Here is a 15,661-nt window from a genome sequence, read left to right on the forward strand (position 1 = left end):
CCATGCACATGTTTGTGATGGAGACTAAGATTAGCTAGTCATGCACATATAGGGGGGACTATGTGTGCCTACATTTGAGTGAGAGACCATCATACTTGGCTAGGCATGAGATTGTGTGTGTGTGTGTGTGCGTGTGAGATGGAGAGAGAACGAGGGAGAGAGATAGAGTTTTAGATGGGTCTATCGAGTGCGAGTGAGATATGCATGTGTATGTGTGACCCAGGTAGATGGAGAGTTTGAGAGAGAGAGAGAGAGAGGGAAGAGCTCCGAGACGACAGAGTGGTGCGTGAGAGAGTTACGGGCAATGAGCCAACGAATTTGTGTGCATACGATGAGTGCACCCAAGATATTTAGCTTGGACTAGAGAATCATACATAGTGTGCGAGAGAGACATATAGATGGAGTATATATGCATGCGAACTAGAAAGACCCCCCCCCCACACACACACACACAAAGAGAGAGAGACGGAGAGAGAGGGATAGGGACCAAAAAGGTTTGTGTGTTGGATGTGTGCGACAGAATTGAAAATTGTCGGCGAGAGAGAGAGAGAGAGAGAGAGCAGGAGTCTGGAAGAGGGGGAGGTCGTGTTTTATGCATCAAAGACTAATATAAACCATGTTTCGATATATACTTGCATTCAAATATTTAAATTGGAGAACATGTTGTCTGCAATCCACACATTAACGGAGATATGCGTATATCAAACAAGTTCATTAATTTGACTTTCAACATGTTCATGGAGTATGATACGTCTCCATCGTATCTACTTTTCCAAACACTTTTGCCCTTGTTTTGGACTCTAACTTGTATGATTTGAATGTAACTAACCCAGACTGACGCTGTTTTCAGCAAAATTACCATGGTGTTGTTTTATGTGCAGAAAACAAATATTCTCGGAATGACCTGAAACTCCACGGAACATCTTAGAATAAACAATAAAAAATCATCGCCAAAGATGAATACCAGGGGGCCCACACCCTTCTCATGAGAGTGGGGGGCGCTCCACCTAGGGCGTGCCCCCTACCTCCTGGGCCCCCTGGAAACCCTCCGACGCCAACTCCAACTCTATATATTTGCTTTCGGAGAGAAAAAAATTAGAGAGAAGAAATCATCACGTTTTACGATACGGAGCCGCCGCCAAGCCCTAAAACCTCTCGGGAGGGCTGATCTGGAGTCCGTTCGGGGCTCCGAAGAGGGGGATTCATCGCCGTCGTCATCATCAACCATCCTCCATCACCAATTTCATGATGCTCACCGACGTGCGTGAGTAATTCCATCGTAGGCTTGCTAGACGGTGATGGGTTGGATGAGATTTATCATGTAATCGAGTTAGTTTTGTTAGGGTTTGATCCCTGGTATCCATTATGTTCTGAGATTGATGTTGCTATGACTTTGCTATGCTTAATGCTTGTCACTAGGGCCCGAGTGCCATGATTTCAGATCTGAACCTATTATGTTTTCATGAATATATGTGAGTTATTGATCCTATCTTGCAAGTCTATAGTCACCTACTATGTGTTATGATCCGGCAACCCCGAAGTGACAATAATCGGGACCACTCCCGGTGATGACCATAGTTTGAGGAGTTCATGTATTCACTATGTGCTAATGCTTTGTTCCGGTTCTCTATTAAAAGGAGGCCTTAATATCCCTTAGTTTCCAATAGGACCCCGCTGCCACGGGAGGGTAGGACAAAAGATGTCATGCAAGTTCTTTTCCATAAGCACGTATGACTATATACGGAATACATGCCTACATTACATTGATGAACTGGAGCTAGTTCTGGGTCACCCTATGTTATGACTGTTACATGATGAACCGCATCCGGCATAATTATCCATCATTGATCTGGTGCCTACGAGTTTTCCATATACTAGTTCTCGCTTATTTACTTTCCCGCTGCTACTGTTACAATCACTACAAAATACCAAAAACATTATTTTTGTTGTCTTTACTTTTGTTGCTGCTACCACCACTATCATATTACTTTGCTACTAAACACTTTGCTGCAGATACTAAGTTTCCAGGTGTGGTTGAATTGACAACTCAGCTGCTAATACTTGTGAATATTCTTTGGCTCCCCTTGTGTCGAATCAATAAATTTGGGTTGAATACTCTACCCTCGAAAGCTGTTGCGATCCCCTATACTTGTGGGTTATCAAGACTAACTTCTGGCGCCGTTGCCGGGGAGCATAGCTCTATTCTTTGAGTCACTTGGGATTTATATCTGTTGGACACTATGAAGAACTTGAGAGATCCAAAAACCAAGATCTATCCCTCAACTACGAGGGGAGGTAAGGAACTACCATCTAGCTCTGCACTTGATTCACCTTCTGTTATGAGTAAGTTTGCGACACCTACACCTGCTTCTGCTATTCGTTCTGATATGTCGCATGTTATTGATGATGCCACTTCTGCTATGCATGATACTTATGATGAAACTGCTTCTATGCCTGATACTACTGTGCCCCTTTGTGAATTTCTTGATGAACAAATTGCTAGGGCTAGAGAAATAGAAATTGTTGAATATGAATACGATGATGATAGTGATGATGAAAATATGCCTGTTATTCCTGAGGGTTATTTATTTGATCAAGATGCTTCTTTAGCTATTTTAGCTTGCAGAGATAGATATGAGCTTAAGAGGTTATTAATTAAATGGAACAAAGAATCACTTAGAGATAAAATGAAACCCGTCCCTGCTTTTGCTACTTCACCTATATGTGTTCCTGATAAGGATTATGAATTCTCTGTTGATCCTGATATAATTACTTTGGTTGAATCTGATCCGTTTTATGGCTATGAATCTGAAACTGTTGTGGCACATCTTACTAAATTAAATGATATAGCTGCCATGTTTACTAATGATGAGAGATCGCGTTACTTCTATATACTCAAAATATTTCCGTTCTCATTAAAGGGTGATGCTAAGATATGGTTTAATTCTCTTGATCCTGGTTGTGTGCGTAGTCCCCAGGATATGATATATTACTTCTCTGCTAAATATTTCCCTGCTCATAAGAGACAAGCTGCTTTGAGGGATATATATAATTTTGTGCAAATTGAAGAAGAGAGTCTCCCACAAGCTTGGGGGAGGCTTCTCAAGTTACTTAATGCTTTGCCTGATCATCCTCTTAAGAAACCTGAAATACTTGATATCTTTTATAATGGACTAACCGATGCTTCCAGAGATTACCTGGATAGTTGTGCTGGTTCTCTTTTCAGGGAAAGAACACCGGATGAAGCTAAAATTCTATTGAACAATATGTTGGCAAATGAAAATAATTGGGCACCTCTTGAGCCAGCTCCTGCTCCAATTACTGAGCCTATTCCTAAACCAACTCCGAAGAAGAGAGGTGTTCTATTTCTCAGTCCCGAAGATATGCAAGAGGCAAAGAAATCTATGAAAGAAAAAGGTATTAAAGCTGAAGATGTTAAGAATTTACCTCCTATTTAAGAAATACATGGTCTTAATATACCGCCTGTCGAAGAAACATATGATCTTAATTATTTATTTACTGAAGAACCTCCTGACCCCGATATCCCGACACAGGTAGTAAAGGTAAATTCTCTCTATAGATATGATAAAGCTGAAGTCCCTCCTACTAAAATTGCTAGTCAGTGCTTGGATGAGTTTGATAAATTTATGTTTAAGCAAGATGACTTCAATGCTTATTTTGGTAGACAATTAAAATAAAATGCTTATATGATTAGACGCTTGGGTGATTATATGGCTGATATTAAAGGTGAACTTAAACTTGTTAGCAAACATGCTTCTATGGTTACCACTCAAGTAGAACAAGTACTTAAGGCTCAAAAAGAAGTGCTTAATGAAATGAATAGTAACAAAAATGATTATGATGTTAGAGTGGCTACTAGAACTGGTAGAATGACTCAGTAACCTTTGTATCCTGAAGGCCATCCTAAGAGAATCGAGCAAGATTCTCAAAGAAATAATATTGATGTTCCTAGTTCTTCTAAAAAGAAGAAGAAGAAAAATGATAGAACTATGCAAACTTCTAGTGAACCTATTACTGAACCACCTGATAATCCAAATGATATATCTATGTCTGATGCTGAAACACAATCTGGTAATGAACCTGAAACTAGTAAAAATATTAATGATGATGTTCATGATGTTGCTCAACCTAGTAATGATAATGATATAGAAATTGAATCTGCTGTTGATCTTGATAACCCACAATCAAAGAATCAACGTTATGATAAAAGAGACTTTGTTGCTAGGAAACATGGTAAAGAAAGGGAACCTTGGGTTCAGAAACCCGTGCCTTTTCCTCCAAAACCATCCAAGAAAAAGGATGATGAGGATTTTGAGCGCTTTGCTGAAATGATTAGGCCTATCTTTTTGCGTATGAGATTAACTGATGTGCTCAAAACAACTCCTTATGCTAAATATATGAAGGATATCATTACTAATAAAAGAAAGATACCGGTAGCTGAAATTTCCACCATGCTTGCTAATTATACTTTTAAGGGTGGAATACCAAAGAAACTTGGAGACCCCGGAGTACCTACTATACCTTGCTCCATTAAAAGAAATTATATTAAAACTGCTTTATGTGATCTTGGAGCCGGTGTTAGTGTTATGCCTCTCTCTTTATATCGTAGACTTGACTTGAATAAGCTGACACCTACTGAAATATCTTTGCAAATGGCTGATAAATCAACTGCTATACCTGTCGGTATCTCTGAGGATGTGCCTGTTGTGGTTGCAAACGTTACTATTTTAACGGACTTTGTTGTTCTTGATATTCCTGAGGATGATAGTATGTCTATTATTCTTCGAAGACCTTTTCTTAATACTGCAGGGGCTGTTATTGATTGCAACAAAGGCAATGTCACTTTTCACGTTAATGGTAATGAGCATACGGTACACTTTCCGAGGAAACAACCTCAAGTTCATAGTATTAATTCTATTGGGAAAATTCCATCGATTATATTTTGAGGTTTTGAATTTCCTCTCCCTACTGTCAAGAAGAAATATGATATTATTATTATTGGGGATGTGCATATCCCTGTTGAGGTAACTTAGTGTTATTCGAAATTTCTCCGGTTTCATGATTATCAGAATGAGTTTGTTAACAAGACTTGATCAACCTTGTTAGTGGATTCTTTTTGATGAGCATGAGATGGATGAAACTAGAAGCAGAACCTTCTGTATCCCACTTTTACTTTCTGTTATTTATATTAAATAAAGTAAAAATAGTATTTTCAGTCTGTTTCCTGACTTATCCATGCAATATAAAAATATCCCGAAAATAAAAGTCCTCGGAATGTCATGCCAATTTAATATGATTTTTCGGGAATATTTGAGGATTTACTGTGCAAAAATTACCCCGGGAGGAGCTACCACCTGGCCATGAGGGTGGTGGGCGCCCCCCCTAGGGCGCGCCCTTGCCTCATGGGCCCACGGTGACCCTCCTCCGCTTATCCCAGCACCCATCTTCTTCCTCTGTCTCACACAAACCCGAAAAACCAACTCAAGCACGAGTTCCAGCCACTTTTGCTGTGATTTTCGATCTCCTTGCTCAAAGCACCTCTCGCAAAACTGCTTGGGGAGATTGTTCCTTGGTATGTGACTCCTCCATTGGTCCAATTAGTTTTTGTTCTAGTGCTTTATTCTTTGCAAATTTGTGCTGCATAGGTGACCATGTTCTTGAGCTTGCATGTCAAATTTATATGGTTCCAAGTAGTTCTAATGCTTGATTTAGGCTCTAGCCACTTGTAGGAGTAGTTGCTATCAATATTATTGAGTTTGGTTTACTTTTATTTTGAAGTTACTAAAAATTTTAGAATTTTTCAGAATATAATGAGGAGATTTTTGAGGGGCTCATCGAGCTAAAGCTCAAAGGAAAAGGCACCGAAGCCTAAGTATAATTTGCCGCGCACCGCGGAGATTCGGGCGTGTGAATGGCCTTCTGAAGATTTCTGGAGAGCAGCCAGTATCTATGAAGATTTTCATGAATTGGCTCACAATGCAGACCTCACCGCTTTCCTCCACGACCAATGCTATCAGTATCTCTTACTCACAAATACTTTTGTGCAAATCTTTCATTTTCATTCTAGGAACTCACCACCTACGGTGGAGTTTCATTTATATGATGAGCATAAGGAGATGTCACTTTATGATTTCTGTTGGATTTGTTTAGTCCCTTTTGAGGGCAAGACAGAAGAACCACATCATGATGATGTGGCTGGGTTTATTGATAATATCACTGTAGGAGAAACCCGGAAGGTTTCCGATGCACGAATCACTAGCATACATTTTCCTGTTTTACATTACTTTGCATTATTTGCTAGTCGTTGTTTAATTGGACGCGGAAATTCTGGAAACCTTAGTATCCCTGATTTAATTATTCTGCTTCAAGGTTTATACAGTGATAACACTTTTAGTTTGGGCGGTATTATTGCTAGACGGCTAAATATGAACCGTACTAAGGGCCCCATCTTTGGAGGCATCTATGCCACACGCCTAGCCGCACATTTTAATATACCTATTAGGCATGCTGAGAAGGAAGAAAAGGTGCTGCCCCATGTTTATCTAGATCATAAAAGTATGGTGGCACATGATTTTATTGTTAAAAATAGGGCAGGGGAGCTTAAATATCAATTGTTCTTTAATAAACATCATCCTGAGACTATTACCTTGCCTGCTCCTGCTTTGTTTGATTTGACTGCAGGAACATACCTTGTTCTGTTGACGGCTATTCACGCCTACCGGAACCCTGCACTAGCCGAGGAGCTAGAACCGGAACCACAATTTGATCCTTCACGGCAGTCTAACTATCAGTGGGATCCGGAGATGATTGCCAGCCAGTGGCAATCGGAGCCTTCTTCCTCCTCATCACAGTACGACCCCAACAACTATTATTATGGATATCCGATAGGCCAGTCGTGGCCATAGACCAACTTAGTCCAAAAGCCTAAGCTTGGGGGAGTACGTATTTCTCACCGACATTACATTTATGCTCACACACACTCATTGCTAGATGTCGGTGCTCATACTTTTTCACTGTAATATCCATGCTAGTTTATTTTCTTTTTCCTGCTTTCTTCTTGTGTGTTTGCTAAACCTTAAGAAAAACCAAAAAAATTAGTAGTAGTTTATTTTTCTGCTGTAGTAGTAATAATTAAAAAGAAAACCCAAAAATATTTCCCGTTCTTCTTTTGCTTGTTGGGAGCTTTCCCGTGTAAATAGTTTTATTTCTTTTCTTTTCTTTGGGGGTCAGTAGGAGAAGACCATAATTAAATTGTTGAAGTGGCTCTTATATGCATTATTGTTGATTTAACCAAGAGCCCAAATTGCGTTGTCTTCTCTTATTTATTGAATGCTCACAGATTCCAGCTTAGTCCAATGCACGTGCATTCTTATTATTATTCACACCGTTCGGTCGTGCAAGTGAAAGGCGATTATGATGATATATGATGGACTGACTGAGATGAGAAAAGCTGGTATGAACTCGACCTCTTTTGTTTTTGTAAATATGATGAGCCCATCGTTCTTGATTCAGCTTGTTATGAATAAACATGTTTGCAATGACAATTAGAGATCATAGTTGCTTGTGCCATGCTTGATTAGCTATGAGTTATAATGGTTTACCTTGCATGCCAACATGCTATTGAGATGGTTATGATGTGGTATGATAGGGTGGTATCCTCCTTTGAATGATTTAAGTGACTTGACTTGGCACATGTTCACGCATGTAGTTGAAACAAAATCAACATAGCCTTCACGATATTTATGTTCATGGTGGATTATATCCTACTCATGCTTGCATCCAATGTTTATTAATTTTAATGCATGCACATGGCTGTTGTCGCTCTCTAGTTGGTCGCTTCCCAGTCTTTTGCTAGCCTTCACCTGTACTAAGCGGGAATACTGCTTGTGCATCCAATCCCTTATACCCCAAAGTTATTCCAAATGAGTCCACCATACCTTCCTATATGCGGTATCTACCTGTCGTTCCAAGCAAATTTGTATGTGCCAAATTCTAAACCTTCAAATAAACATTCTGTTTTGTATGCTCGAATAGCTCATGTATCAACAAAGGTTGTCCTTATCTTCCGTGTTAGGCGGGTTATTCTCAAGAGGAGTGGACTCCGCTCCTCACTCACGAGAAAATGGATGGTCACCGGGATGCCCAGTCCCATGCTTTATGCAAACTAAATCAAAATTAATTGCAAACAAAACTCCCCCTGGGACCTGATGTATGTTGGAGGCACTTGTTGTTTCGAGAAAGCCATGGATTGATGCCTATTGGTGGAGGGGGAGTATAAACTTTACCATTCTGTTTGGGAACCGCCTATAATGTGTGTAGCATGGAAGATATCGCCATCTCTTAGTTGTTACGTTGACAATGAAAGTATACCGCTCGAAATAAAATTTATCTCTATTTCAAAACCGAGCTCTGGCACCTCTACAAATCCCTGCTTCCCTCTGCGAAGGGCCTATCCATTTACTTTTATGTTGAGTCATCACCCTCTTATTAAAAAGCACTAGCTGGAGAGCACACCTGTCATTTGCATTCATCACTGTTAATTTACATTGGGTATGACTATGATTGGATCTCTTCTACCATGAATTACAATGTCTAGTCAGTCCTTAATCTTTAAAGGTACTCTGCATTTATGTTTTGCGGTCTCAGAAAGGGCTAGCGAGATACCATCTTGTTATATCATATTATGATTGTTTTGAGAAAGTTTTGTCATCCGAGATTTATTATTATGACTTGCTAGTTGATTATGCTATTGATATGAGTAATTATGAGACCTGAGAATTATTGCAAATGTGGTTAGTTATGATTTATGCTGAAAACTTGAATGCTGGCTTGACATAATTACAACAACAAGAGCAAACATAGTTTGTAAAAGTTTTTCTTTCTTTCTTTCAGTTTGTCAACTGAATTGCTTGAGGACAAGCAAGGGTTTAAGCTTGGGGGAGTTGATATGTCTCCTTCGTATCTACTTTTCCAAACACTTTTGCCCTTGTTTTGGACTCTAACTTGTATGATTTGAATGGAACTAACCCGGACTAACGCTGTTCTTAGCAGAATTACAATGGTGTTGTTTTATGTGCAGAAAACAAATATTCTCGGAATGACCTGAAACTCCACGGAACATCTTAGAAAAAACAATAAAAAATCCTCGCCAAAGATGAAGACCAGGGGGCCCACACCCTTCTCACGAGAGTGGGGGGCGCCCCCCCCCCTAGGGCGCGCCCCCTACCTCATGGGCCCCCTGGAAACCCTCCCACGCCAACTCCAACTCTATATATTTGCTTTCGGAGAGAAAAAAATCAAAGAGAAGAAATCATCGCGTTTTATGATACGGAGCCGCCGCCAAGCCCTAAAACCTCTCGGGAGGGCTGATCTGGAGTCCGTTCGGGGCTTCGGAGAGGGGGATTCGTCGCTGTCATCATCATCAACCATCCTCCATCACCAATTTCATGATGCTCACCGCCATGCGTGAGTAATTCCATCGTAGGCTTGCTGGACGGTGATGGGTTGGATGAGATTTATCATGTAATCGAGTTAGTTTTGTTAGGGTTTGATCCCTAGTATCCATTATGTTCTGAGATTGATGTCGCTATGACTTTGCTATGCTTAATGCTTGTCACTAGGGCCCGAGTGCCATGATTTAAGATCTGTACCTATTATGTTTTCATGAATATATGTGAGTTCTTGATCCTATCTTGCAATTCTATAGTCACCTACTATGTGTTATGATCCGGCAACCCCGAAGTGACAATAATCGGGACCACTCCCGGTGATGACAATAGTTTGAGGAGTTCATGTATTCACTATGTGCTAATGCTTTGTTCCGGTTCTCTATTAAAAGGAGGCCTTAATATCCCTTAGTTTCCAATAGGACCCCGCTGCCACGGGAGGGTAGGACAAAAGATGTCATGCAAGTTCTTTTCCATAAGCACGTATGACTATATACGGAATACATGCCTACATTACATTGATGAACTGGAGCTAGTTCTGGGTCACCCTATGTTATGACTGTTACATGATGAACCGCATCCGGCATAATTATCCATCATTAATCTGGTGCCTACGAGTTTTCCATATACTAGTTCTCGCTTATTTACTTTCCCGCTGCTACTGTTACAATCACTACAAAATACCAAAAACATTATTTTTGTTGTCTTTACTTTTGTTGCTGCTACCACCACTATCATATTACTTTGCTACTAAACACTTTGCTGCAGATACTAAGTTTCCAGGTGTGGTTGAATTGACAACTCAGCTGCTAATACTTGAGAATATTCTTTAGCTCCCCTTGTGTCGAATCAATAAATTTGGGTTGAATACTCTACCCTCGAAAGCTGTTGCGATCCCCTATACTTGTGGGTTATCAGAGTACTATAATACTGTACGGCATGCTACTCGATTGAGGTGTTCAATTTTGGATTTAGTTCACTATTTTGACATGGTGAACGAGCTATTTCATTGAATCAAGATATTTCATTTTGGGTTTGATTCCCGTTTTTGAGTGGGTCAACTATTTGTCATATAGTAAATCGCTAGCAACGAGCATGTAAAAACACATTACTCCCGAGCATCATCTCTCCATCTAAAAAAGAAGAGGCAAGCTAATATTTCAAAATTTGATTCAAATCGACTTGGTAAGGTAGACGTGGATGCTCGTTCTCCCAAAATTTAAAGAACTGTTAAACACCCTCTGCTTGGTGGAATTCGCCCGAGCAAATAAATGGGAGACGCGAAATTACCAGCCTATGTGGGACACACATCAATTGGCCCGTTGTACATCGAGGGTAGGTTCGTAACTTCATCCAAGCACGCCTTCTCCTCGGCCGAAATGACATGTGCCGAATAATTCATAAACCATGGTCGGCAAAGCACCCTCTCCTCACCTGAAATAGCTTGCTCCCACTATTTCAAAACACGCTCTCCTCGCCCGAAATTGCTCGCGCCCACTATATTTGAAAACACACCCTCCTCACCCGAAATCTCTCGCGCCCACTATATTTGAAAACACGCCCTCCTCGCCCGAAATCGCTCGTGCCCACTATTTGGGAGAAGCAAAGTTACTCTACTAACCCCAACCCTCAGTACATAGACCCAAGCCGAGAGGCCTAAAGACAGGGGTAGAACTGTAACCCCCCCCCCCCCCCCACACACACACACATTTCGGACAAATGTGTCCGTAAGACATGGTCCCCCTCCCAATTCCCCATTCATACCTCGTGGGCGCCAAATCACCTTCTCCCCGGAAGCTCCCTTCTCCCGAGCCACGAAACCTCAGCCCCTCCTCCATGGCGCCCCCACCGCACCAAATTCACAGCCGCCCTCCTCTCTAATCCCGGAGATGCTGCCCATTTGTTGTCGTACACTAGGGCGTGTGCCTCTTACTCTGTGCTACCGGAGCTGCCTCGACGACGGCCGCGTGAACTGTACCAGAGCCGATTCACCCCCGCCGTTGTTCACGGCGCCAGAGCGGCTCCAACTTTGGACCCGTCCAGAGCCCCGGTGCCGCTTCCCCGTTGCCGTTGACCATCGCGATATCTCTGCTTCCCTGCTACCTCTTCAGCACTGCGTTGGTTTTCCCTTCAAGAGGAAAGGATGATGCAGCAAAGTAGCGTAAGTATTTCCCTCAGTTTTTGAGAACCAAGGTATCAATCCAGTAGGAGGCCACATGCAAGTCCCTCGTACCTACACAAACAAATAAGAACCTTGCAACCAATGCGATAAAGGGGTTGTCAATCCCTTCACAGTCACCTATGAGAGTGAGATTTGATAGAGATGATAAGATAATATTTTTAGTATTTTTATGATATAGATTAAAATTAAAAATTACAAAATAAACAATGCCAGAAATAACTTGTTGACAGGAGATAAATATAATGGAGAATAGACCCGGGGGCCATAGGTTTCACTAGTGGCTTCTCTCAAGATAGCATAAGTATTACGGTGGGTGAACAAAAATATTGTCGAGCAATTGATAGAAAAGCGAATAATTATGAGAATATCTAGGCATGATCATGTATATAGGTATCATGTCCGTGACAAGTAGACCGACTCCTGCCTGCATCTACTACTATTACTCCACACATCAACCACTATCCAGCATATATCTAGAGTATTAAGGTCATAAGAACAGAGTAACGCATTAGGTAAGTTGACATGATGTAGAGGGATAAACTCAAGCAATATGATATCAACCCCATCTTTTTATCCTCTATGGCAACAATACAATACGTGTCGTTTCCCTTTCTGTCACTAGGATCGAGCAACGCAAGATTGAACCCAAAGCTAAGCACTTCTCCCATTGCAAGAAAGATCAATCTAGTAGGCCAAACCAAACTGATAATTTGAAGAGACTTGCAAAGATAACCAATCATACATAAACGATTTCAGAGAAGAATCAAATATTGTTCATAGATAGACTTGATCATAAACCCACAATTCATCGGATCTCGACAAACACACCACAAAAAGAGTTACATCGAATAGATCTCCAAGAAGATCGAGGAGAACTTTGTATTGAGATCCAAGGAGAGAGAAGAATCCATCTAGCTAATAGCTATGGACCCGAAGGTCTGAGATAAACTACTCACACATCATCGGAGGGGGCATGGAGTTGATGTAGAGTCCCTCCGTGATCGATGCCCCCTCCGGCGGAGCTCCGGAAAAGGCCCCAAGATGGGATCTCTTGGGTACAGAAGGTTGCAGCGGTGGAAATAGGGTTTCGTGGTTCTCCTGGATGTTTTCGGGGTATGTGAACATATATAGGAGGAAGAAGTAGGTCGGTGGAGCCACGAGGGGGGAGGGCGTGCCCAGGGGGTAGGCGCGCCCCCTTCCTCTTGGCCTCCTCGGTTGTTTCTTGACATCCACTCCAAGTCCTCTCAATCACGTTTGTTCCAAAGATCATGCTCCCGAAGGTTTCATTCCGTTTGGATCCCGTTTGATATCCCTTTTCTGCGAAACACTGAAATAGGCAAAAAAAACAACAATTTGCACAGGGCCTTGGGTTAATAGGTTAGTCCCAAAAATAATATAAACTGTATAATAAAGCCCATTAAACATCCAAAACAGAATATATAATAGCATGGAACAATAAAAAATTATAGATACGTTGGAGACGTATCAAGCATCCCCAAGCTTAATTCATGCTCGTCCTCGAGTAGGTAAATGATAAAAACAGAATTTTTGATGTGGAATGCTTTCTAGCATATTCTTCAATGTAATTTTCTTTATTGTGGCATGAATGTTAAGATTCGAAAGATTCAAGATAAAAGTTTAATGTTGACATAAAAATAATAATACTTCAAGCATGCTAACCAAGCAATTATGTCTTATCAAAATAACATAGCCAAAGAAAGCTTATCCCTACAAAATCATATAGTTTGGCCATGCTTCATTTTCGTCACACAAAATGCTCTCATCATGCACAACCCCGATGACAAGCCAAGCAATTGTTTCATACTTAGCCTTTTCAAACTCTTTCAACTTTTACGCAATATATGATCGCGAGCCATGGACATAGCACTATGGGTGGAATAGAATATAATGATTGAGGTTGTGTGAGAAGACAAAAAGGAGAAAGTCTCACATTGACGCGGCTAATCAATGGGCTTTGGAGATGCCCACCGATTGATGTCAATGCAAGGAGTAGGGATTGCCATGAAACGGATGCACTAGAGCTATAAATATATGAAAGCTCATCAAAGAAACTAAGCGGGTGTGCGTCCAACTTGCTTGCTCACTGTCGGTGTCAAAACCGGCGGATCTCGGGTAGGGGGTTTCGAACTATGCGTCTAAGGCGGATGGTAACAGGAGGCAGGGAACACGATGTTTTACCCAGGTTCGGGCCCTCTTGATGGAGGTAAAACCCTACGTCCTGCTTGATTAATATTGATGATATGTGTATTACAAGAGTAGATCTACCACGAGATCGGTGAGGCTAAACCCTAGAAGCTAGGCCATGGTATGATTGTATGTTGTTGTTCTACGGACTAAAACCCTCCGGTTTAGATAGACACCGGAGAGGGCTAGGGTTACACAAGGTCGGTTACAAAGGAGGAGATCTACATATCCGTATTGCCTAGCTTGCCTTCCATGCCAAGTAGAGTCCCATCCAGACACGAGACGAAGTCTTCAATCCTGTATCTTCATAGTCTAACAGTTCGGCCAAAGGATATAGTCCGGCTGTCCGGAGACCCCCTAATCCAGGACTCCCTCAGTAGCCCCTGAACCAGGCTTTCAATGACGATGAGTCCGGCACGCAGTATTGTCTTCGGCATTGCAAGGCGGGTTCCTCCTCCGAATACGTCACAAAAGAATTTGAATACAAGGATAGTGTCTGACCCTGCAAAATAAGTTCCACATACCACCGTAGAGAGAATAATATTTTCGCAAATCTAATTTGCTGACTTGTTTTGGCAACACGACATTATGTCATGGCCCGGTGATTATTGGAACCGTTTCCTTTAACTAGCCCCGCACATAACGCGAGGTAGTTTTTGACACGTCTTGTCAAAGCAGAGATCGTGTTCCCCTAATTACGGGATTCTCATCAATACGGTCATGGGTAACCCAACCGTGTCTAGGACTCCTAGATTATAGGCAAGTCCCAAACGGCTACGGAGAGGACGCTTGATATTCATCCTCTTTATAAAGGGACAAGGCTTTTACTTTTTTTCCCTCCTGTGCTCAATCGAATCCTTCCCCCGCCTCGAGTTCTAACACCCAAAGCCAAGGTCAGGTGCTCCGGACCTTCAATCATGTCCGGATCTATCCTTCAAGGCCGATGGATGCCCTCCTCCATTACGGAAGAAGACATCAAGAAGTTGAGGGAGGCCAGATACCTGACCGCCGAGGTTTCGCATCGGCTGCCTGCCCGAGGGCAGGTCGTCCCTACTCCTGAACCTAATGAAGACGTCGTGTTCATCTCCCACTTCCTCCGAGGTCTAGGCCTCACTCTGGATCCCTTCGTTAGGGGGTTGATGTTTTATTACGGGCTAGATTTCCACGATCTAGCCCCGGACTCCTTTCTCCATATCTCGGCATTTAATATCGTATGTGAGGCCTTCCTCCACATTACCCCTCACTTCGGCCTGTGGCTCAAGACCTTTGATGTGAAGCCGAAGATGGTCGAGCGGCAGCATGTAGCGTGCAGAGGCGCATTAATAAGCAAGATCGCTGGAGCTCCATGGCCAAAGGGTTCCATGCAAGTCATGCTGGTTCGACGAATCCAGCCATGCAAACGCCGGCCCCTTCGCATGTGGGAGTTCAACCCAGAAGGACCGCGCGCTATTCAGAATTTCCTCGGCCTGACGCACGAGGATATGTATAAATCATTCTTCGAACCCCATATAGAGTGTCCAGACACTACCGAGGATGTGGGCCTGAGCAGCAACCGCACCGCCGACCAAGTAAGTTATCCTTTAGCCGAACACACCGTCTTTCATTTATCATGGCGTCATTCTGAGAAATTTCTCTTCGACAAGGACTGGATAACAAAGGCGAAGATGATCCGGTGCTCGGCCCCCCTTCCGGAAGGCTTGGAGAATCCGGTGCTGGAAAAGATGCTCGAGCTAGCACCTTGCCCGGAGCCCTCACAGGAAGATAAAGGGGGGAATAAAGGGGGCGAAAGCGGGCCTCCTCTGCTACC

The sequence above is a fragment of the Triticum urartu genome, chromosome 6A (assembly GCF_056163025.1).
Source record: "Triticum urartu cultivar PI428250 chromosome 6A, HENAU_Tu73, whole genome shotgun sequence".
Classification (NCBI taxonomy): domain Eukaryota; kingdom Viridiplantae; phylum Streptophyta; class Magnoliopsida; order Poales; family Poaceae; genus Triticum; species Triticum urartu.